Source organism: Schistocerca serialis, chromosome 1 (genome assembly GCF_023864345.2).
Source record: "Schistocerca serialis cubense isolate TAMUIC-IGC-003099 chromosome 1, iqSchSeri2.2, whole genome shotgun sequence".
NCBI lineage: Eukaryota > Metazoa > Arthropoda > Insecta > Orthoptera > Acrididae > Schistocerca > Schistocerca serialis.
The window spans coordinates 1211923146-1211943730 of NC_064638.1; positions in this window are offsets into that span (position 1 = coordinate 1211923146).

Below are 20585 nucleotides of genomic sequence, written 5' to 3' on the forward strand. Positions count from 1 at the left end.
CTGAAGATAGTCTTATTTGTATTATCAAGAGCGATGTACCACAAGGATGGAATAAAGATAAGTATTCGAGGAGCTGCATACTTTTCTTGTTAGAATTCACTACTTATCCTGTTCCAGAATTCACGCCCGTCTGCTTAGATAGCGTGCATTTAGGCCTCCTCTATCTACAAGGTGTTGGCACATTTGCCAACACATCAGTTTCCACTGTTAATTAATGCCTCCCTCCCCCCAATATTATTTACTGTAACAAGCTGATCAGAGCAAAATTTATATTTTGTTGTTACTTTTCACTGCGTATGCCATTGCGGCATAATTTTAAAAAGTTGAGGGAACAGTAACAACAGCAAGAAGGCAACAGTAGACCCAGAAGAAGGCCGATGCAACCGTGGTCGGAACGCTGTTCTCCTTCTTCTTTTTTTTTCCTTCAGAAGCAATAGTTATATACCTTATGATGCGGTACCATACCCAGCAAACTTTTATGTCGTCAGACGAAATATAGTTTGGCTTTGTCAGAACTTTTCCTACTTGCGCCTCGGTGATTTCCATCTGACAATTCTTAAACAATCTGTGACGCATCACCAACATTTCTCACTACTTACGTTTGATAATAGTTTCATAAAATCACTATAAACTTAATTCTAGGCCACTGCAGATTCTGTGTACAGTAACTGTTGATTTTGCACTGTATTGATAGTGCTGTTTGTTGCTCTGAGAACTACTGTTACGTGCTGCTCGTTAGCTAATGGCCCAATGTGTATCGAGCTCTCCCTCCTTAGAAGGCAGAAGTTGGATAACGAAGACAAACACTAATGTTCAAGAAAGGTCATTCTAGCTAGTACGTGAACTGGGCTGCGATGCCTCTCCGGAAGAATTAACCTCCAGACACAGCATTAACCTCCAGATAAAGCAAATTGTTTAGTACTTACAGTAACGCACCGCTAGAGAAGAATCTCGTAACGAAAGCAGAAATTGCACGTCAAAGAACGTTTAAGTACAGGAGAACTCGCCAAGAGGAGGTTGAATTGTGTGGCAAACGATGCTACGACAACTGTAATCTGTTTCCAACTACAACTCACTTCTAACGAACACGATTACCTGAACCAGTTCCATATTGTATAGGCAGCACAAAATTTTAGGCGATTTTTTTTCTATTTTCAGGTGCTTTGGGAATTAAAACGACTTGAAAATAATATCTACATACGTGACGTATTTTGCGGAGTCATTGTTCACATCCGCACTGCAATCTGATAATTCGAGGAAATCATAAAAGGAGGGAAAATCAGCTTGACATGACGTTGTGCATATACGAATTGTACGAATGTAGCTTATGCCTGTTTTCATATGAGAAACCTCACACACATACAATACGTCACTTACAGTGGATTCTGTTCTAAAAAAAAGTCACAAAGGTACAGCGACTGCTTTGCTTGCCTAAGAGTCTATATGGGTGAAGCTATAAACACAGAAATTCGGTTAATATTTGCTTTTTACTATTCCACTGCAAAGAGTATTTCTCGTAAAACTCCTGTCAGTACACAACACGAGGGTTATCCATGATTCTGTAACAGAAAATCATCCATCTACAGCTGTCATATCTATTAAGTCCAGAAATTATGTCAAATAATTACTGACATTACTATCCAGTACGCCAGTCAAGTTCTTTCTCCAGTTTCCCTTCCATATAGATTTATTCCTATTCCCTTCATTTAATTCATTGTATGACAAATACTTGAAATTATGGGCTAGCTTAAAAATCTACCAGCAAATTCTTGAATTGTTTAGCAGGTGTCTTGTTTTCTTTTTGGAGTTCTGTTATTGGTGATTTTGTAAATAAAAGAAAGTGTGTAATATATTTGGACAAGGTTCCGGTGAAAAGCGGTATAGTTTATGCTTATCCACTACGGACATTTTACAACCGTGACTGTATATTAAATGTAAATAAGTTACACAAAACTGTAACCAGTCACTTTTTTGAATAATTATGTTTTATTTCATGAATCGATTTTCAAACATTTTCAGGTTCATCTTCAGATAGTTTTAGGAAGTTACATCGTTATTGTTAGCATAATGTTGGGTGCTGGCTCTTTGACAAAAAGATGGAACACACAAGTAATGTATCGCCACGACTAAACCTTATCTCTCGATATGACTGTAAATTTAAATTTTTTACTTACTGCGACAGTATAGGCGGCTTTTTTCGGCTAGTGCCCACCTGTCTGCCTCCATTTTGATGTCCAGTTGTTATATCACTATACACACTTCCACACAAACTATATTAATTTACACTCTGACAGAGAGACTTTTCCAGCATCCACCTTGCGCTTTACAACTATTTCTTGTAACAAAGAGCTTGACAGAAAGATATGGCATAGGCCTACTTTGCATAGAGATCTAATTTGTTCTTCTTTAGATGTATTAAAGTCTATATAAGGGGAAATATTTTAATCAGACTGACGATAGCATGAGAGCACAAAATAAATAAATAAATTACTAAAAGATCAAACTTCAGGTGATCTGATAGCTTATTTCTAGTTGTACGAGGGCAGTTCAATAAGTAATGCAACACATTTTTTTTCTCGGCCAATTTTGGTTGAAAAAACGGGATATTTCTTGTGGAATATTTTCAAACATTCCCGCTTCGTATCGTATAGTTTCATTGACTTCCGACAGGTGGCAGCGCTGTACGGAGCTGTTAAAATGGCGCCTGAACGGATGTGCGTTGCAAACAACGGGCAGTGGTCGAGTTTCTTTTGGCGAAAAACCAGGGCATCTCAGATATTCATAGGCGCTTGCAGAATGTCTACGGTGATCTGGCAGTGGACAAAAGCACGGTGAGTCGTTGGGCAAAGCGTGTGTGATCATCGCCGCAAGGTCAAGCAAGACTATCTGATCTCCCGCGTGCGGGCCGGCTGTGCACAGCTGTGACTCCTGCAATGGCGGAGCGTGCGAACACACTCGTTCGAGATGATCGACGGATTACCATCAAACAACTCAGTGCTCAACTTGACATCTCTGTTGGTAGTGCTGTCACAATTGTTCACCAGTTAGGATATTCAAAGGTTTGTTCCCGCTGGGTCCCTCGTTGTCTAACCGAACAACATAAAGAGCAAAGGAGAGCCATCTGTGCGGAATTGCTTGCTCGTCATGTGGCTGAGGGTGACCATTTCTTGTCAAAGATTGTTACAGGCGATGAAACATGGGTTCATCACTTCGAACCTGAAACAAAACGGCAATCAATGGAGTGGCGCCACATCCACTCCCCTACCAAGAAAAAGTTTAAAGCCATACCCTCAGCCGGTAAAGTCATGGTTACAGTCTTATGGGACGCTGAAGGGGTTATTCTGTTCGATGTCCTTCCCCATGGTCAAACGATCAACTCTGAAGTGTATTGTGCTACTCTTCAGAAATTGAAGAAACGACTTCAGCGTGTTTGTAGGCACAAAAATCTGAACGAACTTCTCCATCTTCACGACAACGCAAGACCTCACACAAGTCTTCGCACCCGAGAGGAGCTCACAAAACTTCAGTGGACTGTTCTTCCCCATGCACCCTACAGCCCCGATCTCGCACCGTCGGATTTCCATATGTTTGGCCCAATGAAGGACGCAATCCGTGGGAGGCACTACGCGGATGATGAAGAAGTTATTGATGCAGTACGACGTTGGCTCCGACATCGACCAGTGGAATGGTACCGTGCAGGCATACAGGCCCTCATTTCAAGGTGGCGTAAGGCCGTAGCATTGAATGGAGATTACGTTGAAAATAGTGTTGTGTAGCTAAAAGATTGGGGAATAACCTGGTGTATTTCAATGCTGAATAAAACAACTCCTGTTTCAGAAAAAAAATGTGTTGCATTACTTATTGAACTGCCCTCGTATATTACGAATAATACAGGCAGTTAAAAACAGATTTTTTATCACGATTGGCATTAACATGAATACCCAGGAATCAATGATACAGAGTTATTGTATCTGTAGTGAGATGCAGCTGTCTATATGACTAGGACCTTTAAATTAATAACACACTTTCAGATGAACTGCTGACTTGTTTCTGTTGTTATGTTAACACGAACTGGGGTATTACCAAGAGTAGATTCTGTTTATTTTAGCTCAAGGTATATGTATAAAAGTTATAGTGATTGTAATTGACTAAAGCTGTTTATATGGCTGTACATTTTATATTTAAAAAAAATGAACAAAAGTTCTTTAAATGTTGACTTATTTTCATATTTACATTAAAGTGATCTGGAATATTCGTAGAGGCAGCTTCTGTTTGTTCCAGCTAGAAGTAATATGTATAAAATTACTGATTTACGTTAGCAGTAGAGAGCTTTAACATTTAGAAATATAGTAGAGGTTTTATTCAGTGGTAGGACATTACATTGACACCAGTATATTTAGGCTGTAAGGAAAAGGAGGGGGGAAGTCGTTGGGGGGGGGGGGGGGGGGGAAGGTTGGGGAGGTGGTGTAGTGTTCGTTGAGTGGTTACTTGTTTTGAACTAGTAGATCTTCAGAGTTCTGAAGGAAAAATTTCTTTCTCAGTTCAATTTGATCACTGAGTAGATAGTCATGTGCTGTATTTGTGTAGATAAATATTTCAATTTCTTCAAGAAGGTCAAGTATTTTGCCTTGTTGGCAAAATGAAGAATTTGGAGATTCTGTTCTAAGTTGTTCGCAGAATGGTTGTGTTGAGCAAGATGTGAGGCAAAGCTGGACTTACTAAGGTTGTTAAGACGGAGTGCATCTATGTGTTCTTTAAATCTTGTTGTAGAGCTTCTACCAGTTTGTCCAATGTAGAAGCTTGGACATGAGTTGCAGATGAGCTTCTACACACCTGACTTTTGATACTGTTGTATAGTGGTTTTGGTGCTGTGTATGATTTTATTTTGTATTTTGTTGTTCGTGAAGAAACTCATTTTTATGTTGTATATGTTGAAGAGGTTGGCAATTTGGTGACAGATCTTCCCTAGGAAAGGTAAGCTTATAACTGTGGTCTTCTTGTTTGTGGTTGTTTATTCAGCAGTTGGTTGATGTAATTTTGCTGTATGGATTAGCTTATCTATTATTGCAGGGTTGTAACCATTGGTGGAGGCAATTGATTTAATAATTTCTGTTTCTTTTTGTCTATCACTTGCGTCCATTGGGATTTTCAGCATGCAATTAACCATTGTTCTGAAGAATGCTTTTTCATGTTGGTCTGGATGGCAAGAGGATTTGTATATGGTAACATTAGTGGTTGTTGGCTTTGTGGTAATTTGAAATTTATGCTTTGGATTTTTATTTGAGATTATTAGAACATGATAGTTACAGCCTTCTGGTGTTTAATGTTCTACTGTGGATTGAATTTTATTGTGTATTTTATTAAGTGCTTTGGGCAGATTCTCTATTTCTTCTGTTGTTCCATTGAACAGAATGAGAGTGTTGTTCCATTGAACAATGGCCGTCAGAGTCATGAGCGATGATCTAATACAACCCGAGAACGTTAACAGCTAGGTAATAAGTATTGTCCGATTTACCGTCAGCAAGGGAAGAGATGACGTAACGATCAGTGTTCATTTACACTACCAGTACGTAAGTCTGTGGGTATTGTCAAAATCGCAGTTATAGCTTCACAACAAGACTTTAAGTCACTGAAAGCGACTGTTGGTACTCAGGCTTTGTCAACACAAAATGAACAACTGCAAAGATTATAGCACCACGAATGTGGAACTGCCATTAGATACAGTTCATTCAACACCCGTCATGGCCTGTGACCTCTATTTGTGTCGTTTCTATCAACTGTGACGTCATACAAATCCCTTCCATAATATTTATACTGTTGATAATATCTTGTCCCATATTGGTTCTTCAGAGCGAACATTTTCGTACCTCTGCTTAAAATAATTTCACGTTTTCTTAGCAGGAATTCTTCACGAACGGATACAATGAAATCCGAATATTGTTGTATGCCTACATGTCTAAAAGGAGCTGGAAACTTAATTGTTAACCCTTTGAGTAATATTCCCACGTCTGTGACTTATATCATGGTTAAAGCCCATTTATTACCACTGTTCAGGCTTATCGACTGTTACCTACATCATCAAATAACAGCAGGAAAGGAGAGAAATACCTTCGGAGTAGACGCCTTGATATTTGAATTAATTTTCGGATGTAGCAGATTTTCTTTTTCAATTAAGCTATTGTTTCTATTTCCAGACCACATTTCATATCCTTCTTACTTCTGCTACAGCAGTTATTTTGCTGTCCACATGGGAAACCACTCCTACGACTACCATCGTCTCATTTCCTCTGGATAGCCTTACTTAATTTTACTACTGCTAATTACCCTTTTATTAAAGGCTATACACCAAGGAAAGCGAAATAACATCTACATGTAATGTTTACCGTGATGGTATCAGGAAATTGGGCTTATAAAAGTGCCCAGCAGCTGAACAAGCCTTTCAGTTTGCAGCACACTCCAGACCGAATTAAAGATAATAATATTAAGACTATTAAGACGAGCAAGTTGACCATAGGCAGCGTGGGGAGAGTTTGATGTAGTGCCGAGATGCTAAACCAGTTTTTGCAGAATTTAGTTCCTGATAGACCAAAATGTTATTTTGATACAAAAGCATCAGTGTACTCACATGGGAACTACTTCCAACGTGTAACTGATAGAATACCTGGTCACGTTAGGTAGCGTTTCGCTTGCGGCCATCACTAATTTTAATTTCAGTCCATTCCATGATGACACACTGAAATGTTATCGAACTTCTCTCATTGATTCCTACCTTAGAGATTTCTTAAAGCGTTATATCGTGTGTTAGTCACACCGCACGTTGGACAACCATAAAGCTCTGCCATGATGTAGAGCATCAAATCATTTGTGCAGTGATTCCAAAATTCAAACGACCACTTTTGAAGATGGGGCTGCTGACAGCAAGTCCTGGGATACAACACTGTGGGCAGTAACAATGCCCATGTTTTACGTCACAACATGCAGAAGTGATTTATATGCTTTTCGAAAAACTCATTTCATGAATGCTCTCGAGTCTGGTAGCGTATGGGAAGGGTGCATTCGTGATGATAAAAAGTTGGGTAACGCAAATTTCACTAGTTCCGTTGGATTTGAGAATGGGAGTCAGCTTTGTGTAGTCGAGTGATGTGATGATGGTCAAGACCGACTGCTATTTCTACATCACAGTGGCTGCAGCATCGTTCCTGTTTCGTCAACACAAACACCACGTGACTGGGCTCAATGCTCATCACGTCACATGCTGCGAATGGCAGTGCCAAGACGGCGCAGTGTTTTTTCAACATGTTACTCAACTAATAAGTCAAATGGATTACATGAATATTATAAGTGGGACAAAAACGTTAATTTACCTTTCCTTGCTTATTTGTGGTCTGACTAAAATGAACAGCAACATCGTTTAATATCTTGCCTAATGATTGTCGTTCCTTTCTTAATGGTGATTCATGACACAGCTCTTTAACAAAGTTTATATTTTCGTGTGTCAGATAACAGAAAAAAGATATCCTTTTATTTTGTGAGTCTTCGTTTCTCCACTGAGAAGTAAATGGTGCTCTTTATAAAAAGCATGGTAACGTCACAAGGGCGACAGTCGCAATGCAGTCGCAGTGGAATCGAGGGAGTAGGGGGCGTGTGCTTGCAATGATTGAGCATGGCAACTACTCGGCATCAGAAGCTGGAGAAAACTGTGGAGTACCAAAAGGACAGCTAGACGCTGGTGGTAAGAATACCAGCAAAGGGGCTATAACGAGTGGAAAAGAGGAAGTGGCCGAGGGACCATGCTAAATTCCCATAAGATTGTCTTTTTATATTGACGAGTAATCTGGATAGTCTTCACATCGCAAATTTAATATTACAATCGTAGGAACTAACCTGCTATACGTTTTGTATTTCATAATCAGAACTATCAGCATTAAACGTCATCAGAGCAATGTCAGGGAATAGAATGCAGCAATGCCTTGGTAGCTACTTGGGGACCTGCTTGAAGCGTGTTGTAAGGAAAGGGTAGTTGCTGGTTCACATTGTGAGAAATACCGAATTTTCCTTTTTCTCTGCAAACATCCACATCTAAATTCAGTAATAAAATGCTAAGAAGATGTTTGCATTGTGCAAACTCAACGATCAACCTATTTTTATAGATTTTTGTTTTCACAACCATTCTCGTTCTGCATTGCAATGAACTTCACTCATTATTTGCTTGTTCTTATTACGATTATTATTGTCATTCTCTCACTCGCAAAAGTTTTCACATCCCTTTTTGGTATCGATGAACATGAAGAGTGGCTATGGAAGAAGGGAATACTGAATGTTACGTCATGCAGAATACACTCCTTAACTTCGGCACCTCGTGATCAACGCTACAGGAGAAGTGACATACATAAAGTTGACAACGGGAGGACAGATACGCTGGCACTACTCTGCAACTACTCCTGTTGATTTAATACATTGTTACCAGACAAACTGGTGCTGCGGGATCGAAAATGTAGTACGGACTTTGCCACAGTAGCAGAGAGCTGCAAATTTCGGACCATGACCGTGAATTACCCTTGGGTCAGCTGCTGGTCAGAGCGTTGCAACCGTGAATGGAAGGCTTTGTTTGATAGCCTTGTGCTAATTCCGTCTGAATAAATTATGCCAGTGGATAAAAAAGGTCTAGTTTCGAAACCTAGCCTTCGAGTGGGGGGTCTGCTTCATGAATTCCAAGCAAAAAAGCACAAGAAACAACGCAGGAAGGGTTCGAACAACTACTTTCATTCTTCATTCACAGACATGCATTTAGAATCTAATGGTGTAGGGGCCAAACAACAGGGTGATATATGGAGACAATGATCAGGCTACTTACTATATAATAGAGCATACAGTTTTCAAGGAGGAAACGTATGAAGACTCAGACTTCGTCGTTATCCATATGTGCGGCTTATCTTTCGTGTTAACGTAAGTAATATCCTGCTTTACCTCTTCTTAAATCACAAATGAAATGAATGCCATGAAGAATCGGATATCTGTTGACTGTGTCTCTTCTTGGTTCCATCCCTACCAACATATTTCTTCATTCTCGTGGTAATCGTGACATTCTATATCTATGCTGCAAAAGATTTCACGTGCACACATTCGACATCGAGGTGAAAATGTTTGATATCTTACGTTATATTCAATTCAAATTAGCTTTCGATGTATTTTTACTCCGTCTGTATTTTGAGATGATTATGAACGTTACGGAAAGTTATTTCACATGGTTTACGCTGAATGAGAAACACTAAATCATCTGTTTTGATTTCCCTACTTTGAATTGATATAATGTCGGCGTCAACAGCCTTCTTCCACAGCGGAAGGTGAAACTTGTATCATTCTGAATGCGTCAAATGTATACGTAGCCCACAACGCGACGTCAGAAACTATCAGGGGAGGACGCATAATAAAAACCAAACGTCGCGTGCGTCTCCGTCTGAAGAACCGTATCGGACAATCACGACAAGCATTTCGCTGAAGAGCTGCCTCGTAAGAGAGCTGAGAATTGGCAGCGTCGTAGCAAGTATTTGTCAACATGGTGATAGTGCATTTACTTCCGGGTGTAGCCCGATTCACTTGGCATTCGTTTTTTACATCGAAGACTCATACGATATAATCCTTTGTAAGATGAGACACCAAATTTAATTTCTGGACTCCAAGAACGGCGTTCTTAGCATAAGTAACACATGTTTGTGTTTTTAATGTTGCATTTTGAGGCTCAGTGAATGTCTAGTGACTATCGGCCGCCTATTGCCGCCGGTGTGTCGTTAGCTCAGTGGTTCCCTTACGTATTGCGATACTAGTGCTATATGAGGCGGCAGTTCCAATCTGGGTGAAAGCTGCCGAGCACAACTTCTTATTTCCCATTTTAATTAATGGAGCTGCAAACTGGTAGTGAAAATTCCTTGTACAAAATCTGAAGAACGCCTTTACACACAAATCGTCGCGCAACTTCGAATCAGTAAATTATGTTAATATCACGGATGACTGCTTTGCAACTGCCAAGGTGCTTCCCTGTAAACTAGTTTCTGAAAAGATTCAAACCGACTGTCAACGATACGAATTTGAGCTTTGTTCGTCATATAGGTCTAGTATGTCATGGAGGTTGTTTATGAAGTGAACATGTTGATTAATATACTTCATCCCCTCTAAAGTTTTGCAATAGCATTTAACTGTAGAGGTTTTTGACACCGGCGTTAGCAATTCCTTTCCGTTCTCTGAAACGTCAAAAACGATAACTTTTTTCTGGTTTAAATCTGATGACCGTGACTGTCACTTCCTATCAACGCTAAATATTTCATGAATCCATACATGGAACTCAAAATGTGATGTGTTCATGCACTGCTACAGAGCATGCATTGCGATGTATTCACACAGGTTATCGCATAGCTTACCACAAGGAATGTAACAAAAACTGTAATACGCTTTAAACTACAGACGCTCACTCTGCCTTGACGAAAACATCCGAATATTGGCCAGAAGTTGCACAAATAACTGACTTTGAAAGAAAAAGAAACGAGGTATGAAGCATTTATAAATTCGTCGAATGTAGTGAGGTGGTTTAATATCGTCCCAGCCAATAAAATTAATTTCGGGCTACGCTCAGTTCTTGTTTTCCGAGCATGAATGGAAATCGTAGAAATTTTCTGTGGAGCGGCATTTAATAATAATAAAGCGTTTCCAATTATACAAAGGCGATGAGCGGTAGCAGGCGCTTTCGATAGAGAACGGGGGAGCGCAGCGCCGCTGCTACGCAAAGGCCGCCGCCGGTAGGTGGCAAGTGGATCCCGGAGCTTTACCGCATACGGCGTCCAGAGGAGGACAGTCTGCGAGAAATGTGCCACTAAATGGTCACCGGATAAAATTTTGCTATCGGTGTGTCAGAAAGTGAATAGATTGAATCTGCGCTACCATAAAATTCACGTCTTCAGTATTCAAACAGAAGAGGTTATAAAAATATTTTGCACCAGCTGGTTTCGATCCACAGTCAGCGTCGACAAAAAAAAAAAACGCTTGCTTCCGCTAGACCATGGGTGTATACAGTCTCTGTTTTCGCTAAAATGGGACAAGGCTTCGTCCAGGAAGTGCCGCAGTCCGCAGTGTTGCCAGATTGTGCAGATTGCCGGACCTGGAGAATTAGCGAGTTGGGCAGTTTATTTGTCCCATGTCACGATCGGCGCGGACTTAGCCTCTGCAGAGGCCAGCCTCCGGTCAAGTTTTATGTCAAAGAGTGTACGTGTTGGGTCGAATTCTGCAACTTGTCGAAAACTATTAGGATGATGGAAATACGTGTATATCTCTTAATTTCTCTGTAGTCTGCATATCGATCTATCAGCTCCACTTGATTCGAAATCGATCCTTTGACTTCGTTTTTAATACCTGACAGGTGTACACATATCTTCTTAGGAAACATCAAGGTCATCACTAAAAAAAGAACTTCTCCTCAAACTCATTGGACATACTGCGAATATTGCTTCCGTCATTTAAGGGCTATGGCAATGGACGGTTAGCAAAGAACAGATGTGTAAATATTCGTTTATGAGAACCAATTTTGGAAGCAGAAGTACTCTCCGCTGCACACCGCAAGGTGGCTTGTGTAGTATAGTTGTGGATGTTAATTTTCCGGACGTGTTATGCATTTTACAATAAATACAGCTTCATTGGGCTTCTGGGAGAGGGTAGTGTTTAGTTTTTACTTCTAGTACTCCGGATGTCATTGACTTATGATGTTTTACTTGAATATTATGGTGCCTGCTCACATTTTTTGCAAGATGGCTTCTTTTTGCTGACTTCCACTCCACAACCGGAAATTCAAGACAAGCCCAATTTACATTGTAAAATGTATAACACGTCCGGAAAATTAACATCCACGACTTAACTGCACAAGCCACCTTGTGGTGTGCAGGAGAGAGTACTTTTGCTATCAACATTCGTTCTCATACTTTTCGTATGTTTTCTTGCTTTCTAAGACCTTGTTCTGTGTACATTAGGTGTCCGCAGCTCGTGGTCGTGCGGTAGCGGTCTCGCTTCCCACGCCCGGGCTCCCGGGTTCGATTCCCGGCGGGGTCAGGGATTTTCTCTGCCTCATGATGACTGGGTGTTGTGTGATGTCCTTAGGTTGGTTAGGTTTAAGTAGTTCTAAGTTCTAGGGGACGGATGACCATAGATGTTAAGTCCCATAGTGCTCAGAGCCATTTGAACCATTTGTACGTTAGGTGATCTCAAAGTTTCACTGGCAATCTGAGAATGATAGTGTTCAACCCCCTCTCTCTTCCCATCCTCTCGTCCCCCATTCCTCTCCATGTCCTCCTGCCTCTCCCTATCCACTTCTGCCAGCACCTCCTTCCCACATCCTCTGCCCACTTTATCCTCCCTCCCCTCTATCCATCTCCACCTTCTCCTCTCTCTGTCCATCACTTCCTCCCGCCTTGTATATCCTTCTTTTCCTCCACCTACCTCACCATCTTCTCCTGCCTCCTCTTTGCATGCATGACTTCCTTTATATCTCCATTTCCTTCCACCCCTCTGTTCATCTTCCCTTCCTCCCTCACTCTGACTAAAGCCTTGTTTATTATTGCTGCACATTTACATTCTGTAATTATAGGTCGGTAAGCCATAAAAATAATTTCGGCGTTTGGTAACAATGTTTCTCTACAATATTTTATATACATTAAAGGTATGTGGCAACGGCCTTGCTGCTGTGCTAACATCGGTTCCCGTCGGATCACCGAAGTTAAACTCTGTCGGGGTGGGGTGGGCTAGCACTTGGATCGGTGACCATCCGATCTCCCGAGCGCTACTCAGCCCTCGTGAGGCAAACTGAGGAGCTACTTGACTGAAAAGCAGCGGCTCCGGGCTCGTAAACTGAAATACGGCCGAGAGACCGGTGTGCTGATCACATCGTATCCGCACTCAGTGACGCCTTTGGTCTGAGTATGACACGGCGGCCGGTCGGTACCGTTGGGCCTTCATGGCCTTTCCGGGCCGAGTTTAGTTATGTTCATTAGAGTACTATGTAATAACTTAAAACAATTCGGTCAAGAATTTTACGAGATTTCTGGTAATTATGTTTCCCCTTAATATCACACACACACATACACACACACACACACACACACACGCACACACACACACACACACACACGCACAAACAATATTCGAATGCATAATTGTGTCAAAACACACCCATACACAAACACACACACACACACACACACACACACACACACACACACACACACAATATTCGAATGGATAATTGTGTCAAAGATGTTTAAGATTTTGAACATACCGATATTTACATTTTTATTTACATAGGTGACTAATTCGTTTGAACGAAATGGTATATAAATATAAATGGTGTATGCGTAGAACCTTTTTCGTTATTCGTATGGAATATGTACACCTGCTGTTTATGTCCTAGGATTTGTATGGGTAATGTTTTTTCCCAAAATATTTTGGTTTATCGCCAGAGTCATAAATTCTATACACCAACGAGAATAGTCATTTTGTTGTCATTTCCCTCAGTGAGTTTAGGCATTCCAATGGAGGGTTATTTATCCCTTCTAGTTTATTTGTTCTCAATTCTTCTAAATCTGTTTTAAATCCTGGCTCTGATACTGGATCTCGTATCTCTTTCTTCCACAATCACATTATCTGACAAGTCCTTCCCCTCACAGATGCTATCTATGTACCCTTGCCACCTGCACGCTTTCTCCTCAGCATTTGACAACGGAATTCCGATTGCTCACTTGGTGTTACCGCCCTTGCTGTTTGAACTTTTCTATGTACTGGGTCAGTCCTACCGACAATCATACGTGCAAGTGTTTGTCCACTGATTTAAACTGATGTCTAGAAGTTAAGGAATAGTTGGGATCCGCGAATCACTGTGCACATCGAAGTGTGCAGTGAATACTACCCTGGAAACTTCGTTGCACATGACACAACAATATGCACTGAGGTGACAACTCACGAAATAGCGATATGCTCATATCCAGAGGGTGGTAGTATCACATACACAAGGTACAAAAGGACAGTGATTTCGCGGAGCTGTAATTTGTTCTGAGGTGGAATGGATTCCGACGTGATTACGTCCGCACGACGGGAATTAGAAGATTTTGAAAGCGGAACGATAGTTGGAGCTAGACGTATTTCGGAAATAGTAAGTTCCCAGTTTAGTATTAAGTTACTACGCCATCACCAGTGATCTCACGCCAATATATTTATGACAGGTAGGGAAGTATAACACTGAATGTTTAATTTTTCGTGGCCAGGTTCCACAATTAAGTAAAAATTTTAAAGATCATCAAGGTCGACTGTAAAAGTAAATATCAGTATGAATTAGGAGTCTATGACATCCTTTAAAAATTGTATCCTTTAAAACTGTTACTGTGTGAAATCGAAGAACGCAATCTGTTAATATTCAGACAATAATTTCTTACTTAAAGATCGTCAGATGCCACTTAAACATTCACATAACCGATATTAGCATATTAACTGTCATCTTGAGATGTGACAACAATAGAGACGTAAATTCGTCATAATATATAAACACTAGTAACATGCACAGTGAGAATAATTAAAAATTGGAACAAAATATATCAATCAAACCTGCGTACATCTTTCCAACGCATAGAAGAGACTACCTTTTGCTATGTGCAGCAAGATTTTTTTCTTTATAATGACGTATATTGTATCAGTTTCCGTGATGTTCAGATGCATGGAACAAGTGTTTACAAACTGTGACAAAACTGTTTCTGGATTATTGTCATATCTGAAGACATAAGTTAATATGCCGAAAGCAGTAATGTGAATGGTTACGGGAATTAGTGGCGATCTTGACGTAATAAATTATTGTCTGAAAATTAGGTCTTCTCCTTTCCATTGCGATGCCCAAATCAGCACCTGTGAATCAAAATTTCGTGCAAGACCATAAATCGGTTCCCCGTTGGAGGATCCGGTCACATTACTGCATTCGATCCGGTAGCAACTTGGTCCCAAGTGCGTGACTTCCAGACTGTACTTCCAAAGAAAAAGTAACACCGAGAGGTGTTAATTTCAGCTGTAATCAGCAGGACACACCTGCCCATGTCAAGCAGTTTCCTTGGCAATGTCTGCTAGTTTTGCGTACCCTGTTCTTGGTCAGTATGAGTACAGACATTACATACCTTGTAGTTGATTTGTTGGCAGATAACACATCAGACTCGATTTTTTGAGATTTATGTGTTCGTAAGGAATCATTCGATCTCTCCTACTTAATTATTACTCCTAAATGGCGCTTCGTTTCCGAAAATGTAAAAACGCTTGTGCTTCTTAAGGTGCAGTTTTTCTGCACTCAAGCGTTCTACGAAGTTTCATCTGTGTATCCAGCATTAGAATCATAGAAGACTGTTGATGCAAGCAAAGTATTATAACGTAATTTTAAAGTTATTTAATGGAAAAACAATGTATTGGCGAGACATTCGAACCTGAAAACGACAGATGGTAAAGAAATTGAGAATTATTGATAATCACCAAATATTCAGCTGTACAAAATTTCCATGTCGTAAGGAATTCATCGGAGAGTACTTCTGTGTTTTTGAGATATAACTTCGACGTTTTTCAGCCTTGCTTGTTTTATTTGACTCAGAGTATCACTTTAACCTTAATTCATTGCTCATCAGTCTTCTGCATGGAGGATTGCTTTTTTTCAGATCGTTAATATGTAGTTTCAAGTCTCTTTACTTTCTTAAATCATTTTCACGTTTTCAGAATATAATATTTACGGTCAATACCTGCCTCGGTGCACCATTGGCCTACTTCTACAACACTCCAAAAAAAAAAAAAGTTAAGTTAGGTGAATATGTTTTGTTCGTTGCCCGAAATCTAAGTTTTGTGAATATTGGTGTACAACTTTCATTATAACTTTCACTGCACGTTGGTCCCTGTCGTCTGATAATTCTTTTATGTCATCGATCGCTTTCAACGTATTTCTGAAAAGGTATTGGATTTATCCTTCTCTTCCTCTCGAGGTCATACATGAGATCAATACAAACAAGTGGCTGAACATCGCTGCTTCAGCATTAGTGCTCAACCTGTTCATAATTAATACGAGGTCGATTTTCTTTTCTGCGATATGTCGCGAAATTAAAGCCTTAGTATAAATCAGGTTTAGCTTTGCGCAGTGTCACTTGCCTTACCTTCTATCGCGTCACATCACACTTTTCAGTTCTGGGTGCAATGTGATCACGTAAAGATGATCAGGAAATTGTGTCTCCCACCAAGCGTAAGGTGCATTTCGAGCCGTTTCGTCTGATTTTATGCAGTCCACACAATGTAACTGTCATGTATTTCCTTTTCCATGACCATTCTCGGCTGCACGCTGCAATGGCACCAAAGATGTTTACGAGGTGTTTCCGATGGCTAGTGTTTGATCACCCACCATACAGACCGGACTTGGCTCCCTGGTATTTTCATCTCTTTGCTCACTTTAACCTATGGCTAGGAGGACAACTTTGTCACTGACCAGCGTCGGGATTTGTGGCAGATCATAGGCGGTTGCCTTTCATGGCAATGGTATTGGGAAGTTTATACCAAGCTACGGCAAATATCTAAATTGATATGACGAATATACAGGGAGGTAGCTGGAAGGTGTAGCTAAATGTTGCAAATAAAACGTTTGTGATTCTTAAAGTGACTTCCATTTTGCGAGCTAGAGGAGGTTAAAGAACAAAGCCCTCATTATAGTCTCGTGATGTAATATACTGCTGCATTCATATCAGAATACGTTTGAACAACACCTGTTATACGTATTTGCGAGAGTGCTTGTGTTTTTCCGGGGAGGTTGATGTGTACACAAACAGAAAAACAAATACACTATGCTGCTACTTAACAAATATTACATATTTTTGTCCCATCTACACAATATATTTTTGATTCAAAGCAGTATCTGAATGGGCGATTCAATTTTACCAGGCAACGTTAGCTTACCCTTTTAAGCATGGCTACCATTGGAATCCACCATATATGTGATTTGGCATATCGCCAAGTGAAGGCATAAAGTGAATGGAGCAGTGGTTGTTCGTCTGCTATTCTTCTCTTATAAGATACAAAGCTGTGTATTGGGACTGTTTCACATAAATTCACTGCGGCGTGTATGTTATCACTGATTTTCGTCCTTCGTTGTGTCGTTTTGTTTATCGACATGCTGAGTCATTCGTTCTCTTGTACTTGTCTCGGACACGTTTGCTTATTAAATACGCAACAAATTGAACATAAATGTCAAACTGGCATGGAGTGTCCTACATGCTTGTGTATGCAAATGAAAAGTACTTCAGCACAACTGCACAATGAAGACCGAAGTGAAGGTATCTATTTTCAGTATACAGCGTGTAAGTGTAGATATTTTTTCTGCAGTATCTTAATAGGTGCACACATCAGCTGTGTTGGTTGTTATTTCCTCTTTGTCCAGCAGTCTTCCCAAAAACACATCACAAACTTTACGATCAGATGTTTTCTACATGGTAGTAACTGCACCATTAATTGGGCTATGCCTGTCCGTGTAGAGTAACCACTCTGCATCTACGCGTCCACATCTCAGCACCTGATTTTCTACCGAGTGGTAGATAAACATTAGAGACCAGCTCTTGTCACACAACCGTGGAGTTACTAACCAACCTGAAAACATGCGACCTATAATACATATAACTATTAGTTGCAAATGACATATATACCAATGTAATATCGCTCAGTACACCGTCCTCAGTCACCAATAGATATATCTGAACGTATACCCACAATAAACTATATAAGAAGATATTATGCAGTGGGTTTTTCTTTCATAAAGTCGATTTAAATGTTAGTCGTTTATGTGAAGACCACATTTAAGAAGGACAAACGTTTATCAGTATGAAAAATGTTGAATCAAAACACCGGCAGTTGTCTAATTTCCAGTTGCTGTTTTATTTGAGGAACCAATTTCAGCGCTACATATCACGATCTTCAGGCCCCATGACTGACGCGTACGTGAAATCCCACGACTCGTCCACCCAAAATATGGGTCAGCATTCATTGACTTATACCCCTAAATTTCATCTTAAAACAGCGGTCACTTTGATCCCACGCTTTGGTCACTGTGTTGATAGGAAATCTACGGATACCAGTCGCCGAACGCTGGCCCCTTTTTGACTGGATCAGAGGTGGGATTCATCTACACATCGGTCAGGTGGCCCAAAGATGGTTTAATGTAGTGCTGAAAATGGTTGCTCAAATAAAACAACAACTGCAAATTAGGCAGCTGCAGGTGTTTTGACTCAACATTATATACTGAACAGCTGAGGTTCCACAACCTTCTATATAAAGAGAGATTTATAGAGAATTTAGCAGAATATGTTGGAACCCAACAGTTGCTGAGTCGTGAGCTACTGAGAAGTTGTTTTTTGTCCCATGAAGTTCCTACTCTCGTGTTGCCTGGGATCCCACGACTGTCATGCGAATATAGAATCGTGAGATTCGGAAGGCCGTAGTCAAAGCCATACAGGATCTCAATGGCCGCACGCGACTGGTAGCCGAACGCATTTAAATATTATATGCTCAGCTGTGGAAGTTTGTACAACACTATTACTTATTTTGAGCTAGGAAATGAACTCGTTTGCCGAAAGGCATATATGACACTGGACAGTACGACGTCTGGAGAACTGCATACTGACATCTCAACAAGTATTCTTGCTGCATACCTCGACACGGCAGCAGAGAGAGGTATGTCAACGGGGGAGTAGCCTAGGACAATACTGGACGCAAGTATAGCACAAGCCCTTTTTCTGAATACAGCATCAGAAGCGATTCACCTGTTTGTGTAGTATTTCAGAAGATCGAAAGCTGCCAGACTGGCTTCATCATCGTCTTAAGGACCGAGTCCTGGCGTACTGATTTGCCATACCATTTGGTACTGAACGCGATCATCAGTTCGTACAGTGGATAATTTCTACAGCGGCTGCCTCATTTCTGACATGTTAATCCTGGCTCGTGCGGCTTATCTCAGAGGTCTCTGCGACGCTGTCTTTCAACGACATGACGTCGACCGCGTTTTCTGCATGCTATGCTGATTTATCTCAGTACAGAGGGCTTTTGAGTCTTCGTCAGGACAGCATGTTTTTCAAATGGCTTACAGGCTGAAAACGTCCAGTCGTATGGAGAGAAAAAACTTGCACGCCGCCACTTACCTGCCACTGCTACTAATGAACTATTGTCCTGTCGAGTTAGAGTCATTGTTATTGCCAGATGTGGCTACTCTCTGTTCTAAATTTCGTACCCTGTATACACTACTATTATCTAGGAATTTAATCATGTATTTCTTTGCCTATTCCCCTACTACACTCGTAATGCAGATGTGCAGCAAGTAACGGTACTGCGATTTTAATGTTCAACTGTTCACCGTTATCGTTAGAGTGTATTCGTGTATAATCACCACATAACAGCAACTTACCTATTTACAGCAAAGGGAGTTTTTATGAACACCTTGAAATTAATACGGATGCATGTTCGAGTTTACAATAATGAAAGACTGAACACTAGAACAGTTTGTATGACGAAAAAAGTTACTTTAAAAAACTGAGAGGTTATAAATTACTGCTTAATGAACTTAAATCACCTCTAACGGGTTTGTAACACAGTTTCAGTACGTGGTATTCCTAATTCCTGGCCGGCCGGGGTGGACGAGCGGTTCCAGGCACTACAGTCTGGAACCGCGCGACCGCTACGGTCTTAGGTTCGAATCCTGCCTCGGGCATGGATGTGTGTGATGTCCTTAGGTTAGTTAGGTTTAAGTGATTCTAAGTTCTAGGGGACTCATGACCTAAGAAGTTAAGTCCCATAGTGCTCGGAGCCATTTGAACCAACCTAATTCCTGGCTCTAGCTCTAAAACAGTACTGAAAGGAGAGTTTGTCAACACGGACATAAAAATTAGTAACGAATTAATGAAGTGGAATTTTAACTTATTTGCATAGTATTCTTAAAAATTTTGTCATTATTGGCATCTAAGAAACTACAAACCTGTCTATAAATAAAGATACAACTAAAAATTGTATTTTCATTTTCCGTGTAATGATAATCTTATGGCTCCATGTTAGTCATTTCATGTCTTTAGACGTTTGCTGTCTTAGTGGAAGATGAATACTTGTACTGTCAAATGTGGGCATAGTAATGGTTACTAAATGCGTTACTGTTGGAAGGCTGCTAATAAGTTTGCTAATTCGGTACGTTTAGTCAAGATAAATTATCATGGTACTACAGCGAGCGTAGACAAATTCATCTCTTCAGCAGGCTCAAACGTTTATAAACAAATCACGTGGTAATCGGTTCCGTCCTCTAAGATTCTGACCATATTTAACATGAGTATATAGTCAACGTGTTTGTCATTATGAAGATCAAGTTTCTTACGTAGCTTGTAGTGATCAGGATATATTAATAGTATTTGAAAATCTTTAAGTTACTAGACCAGCCACCTTTCGGAAAGTAGTTATCATGTGATATTTGAGGAAGTCAGCTTCCATCGGTATGTGTCAAAGATGTTCGAATAAACGTAAAT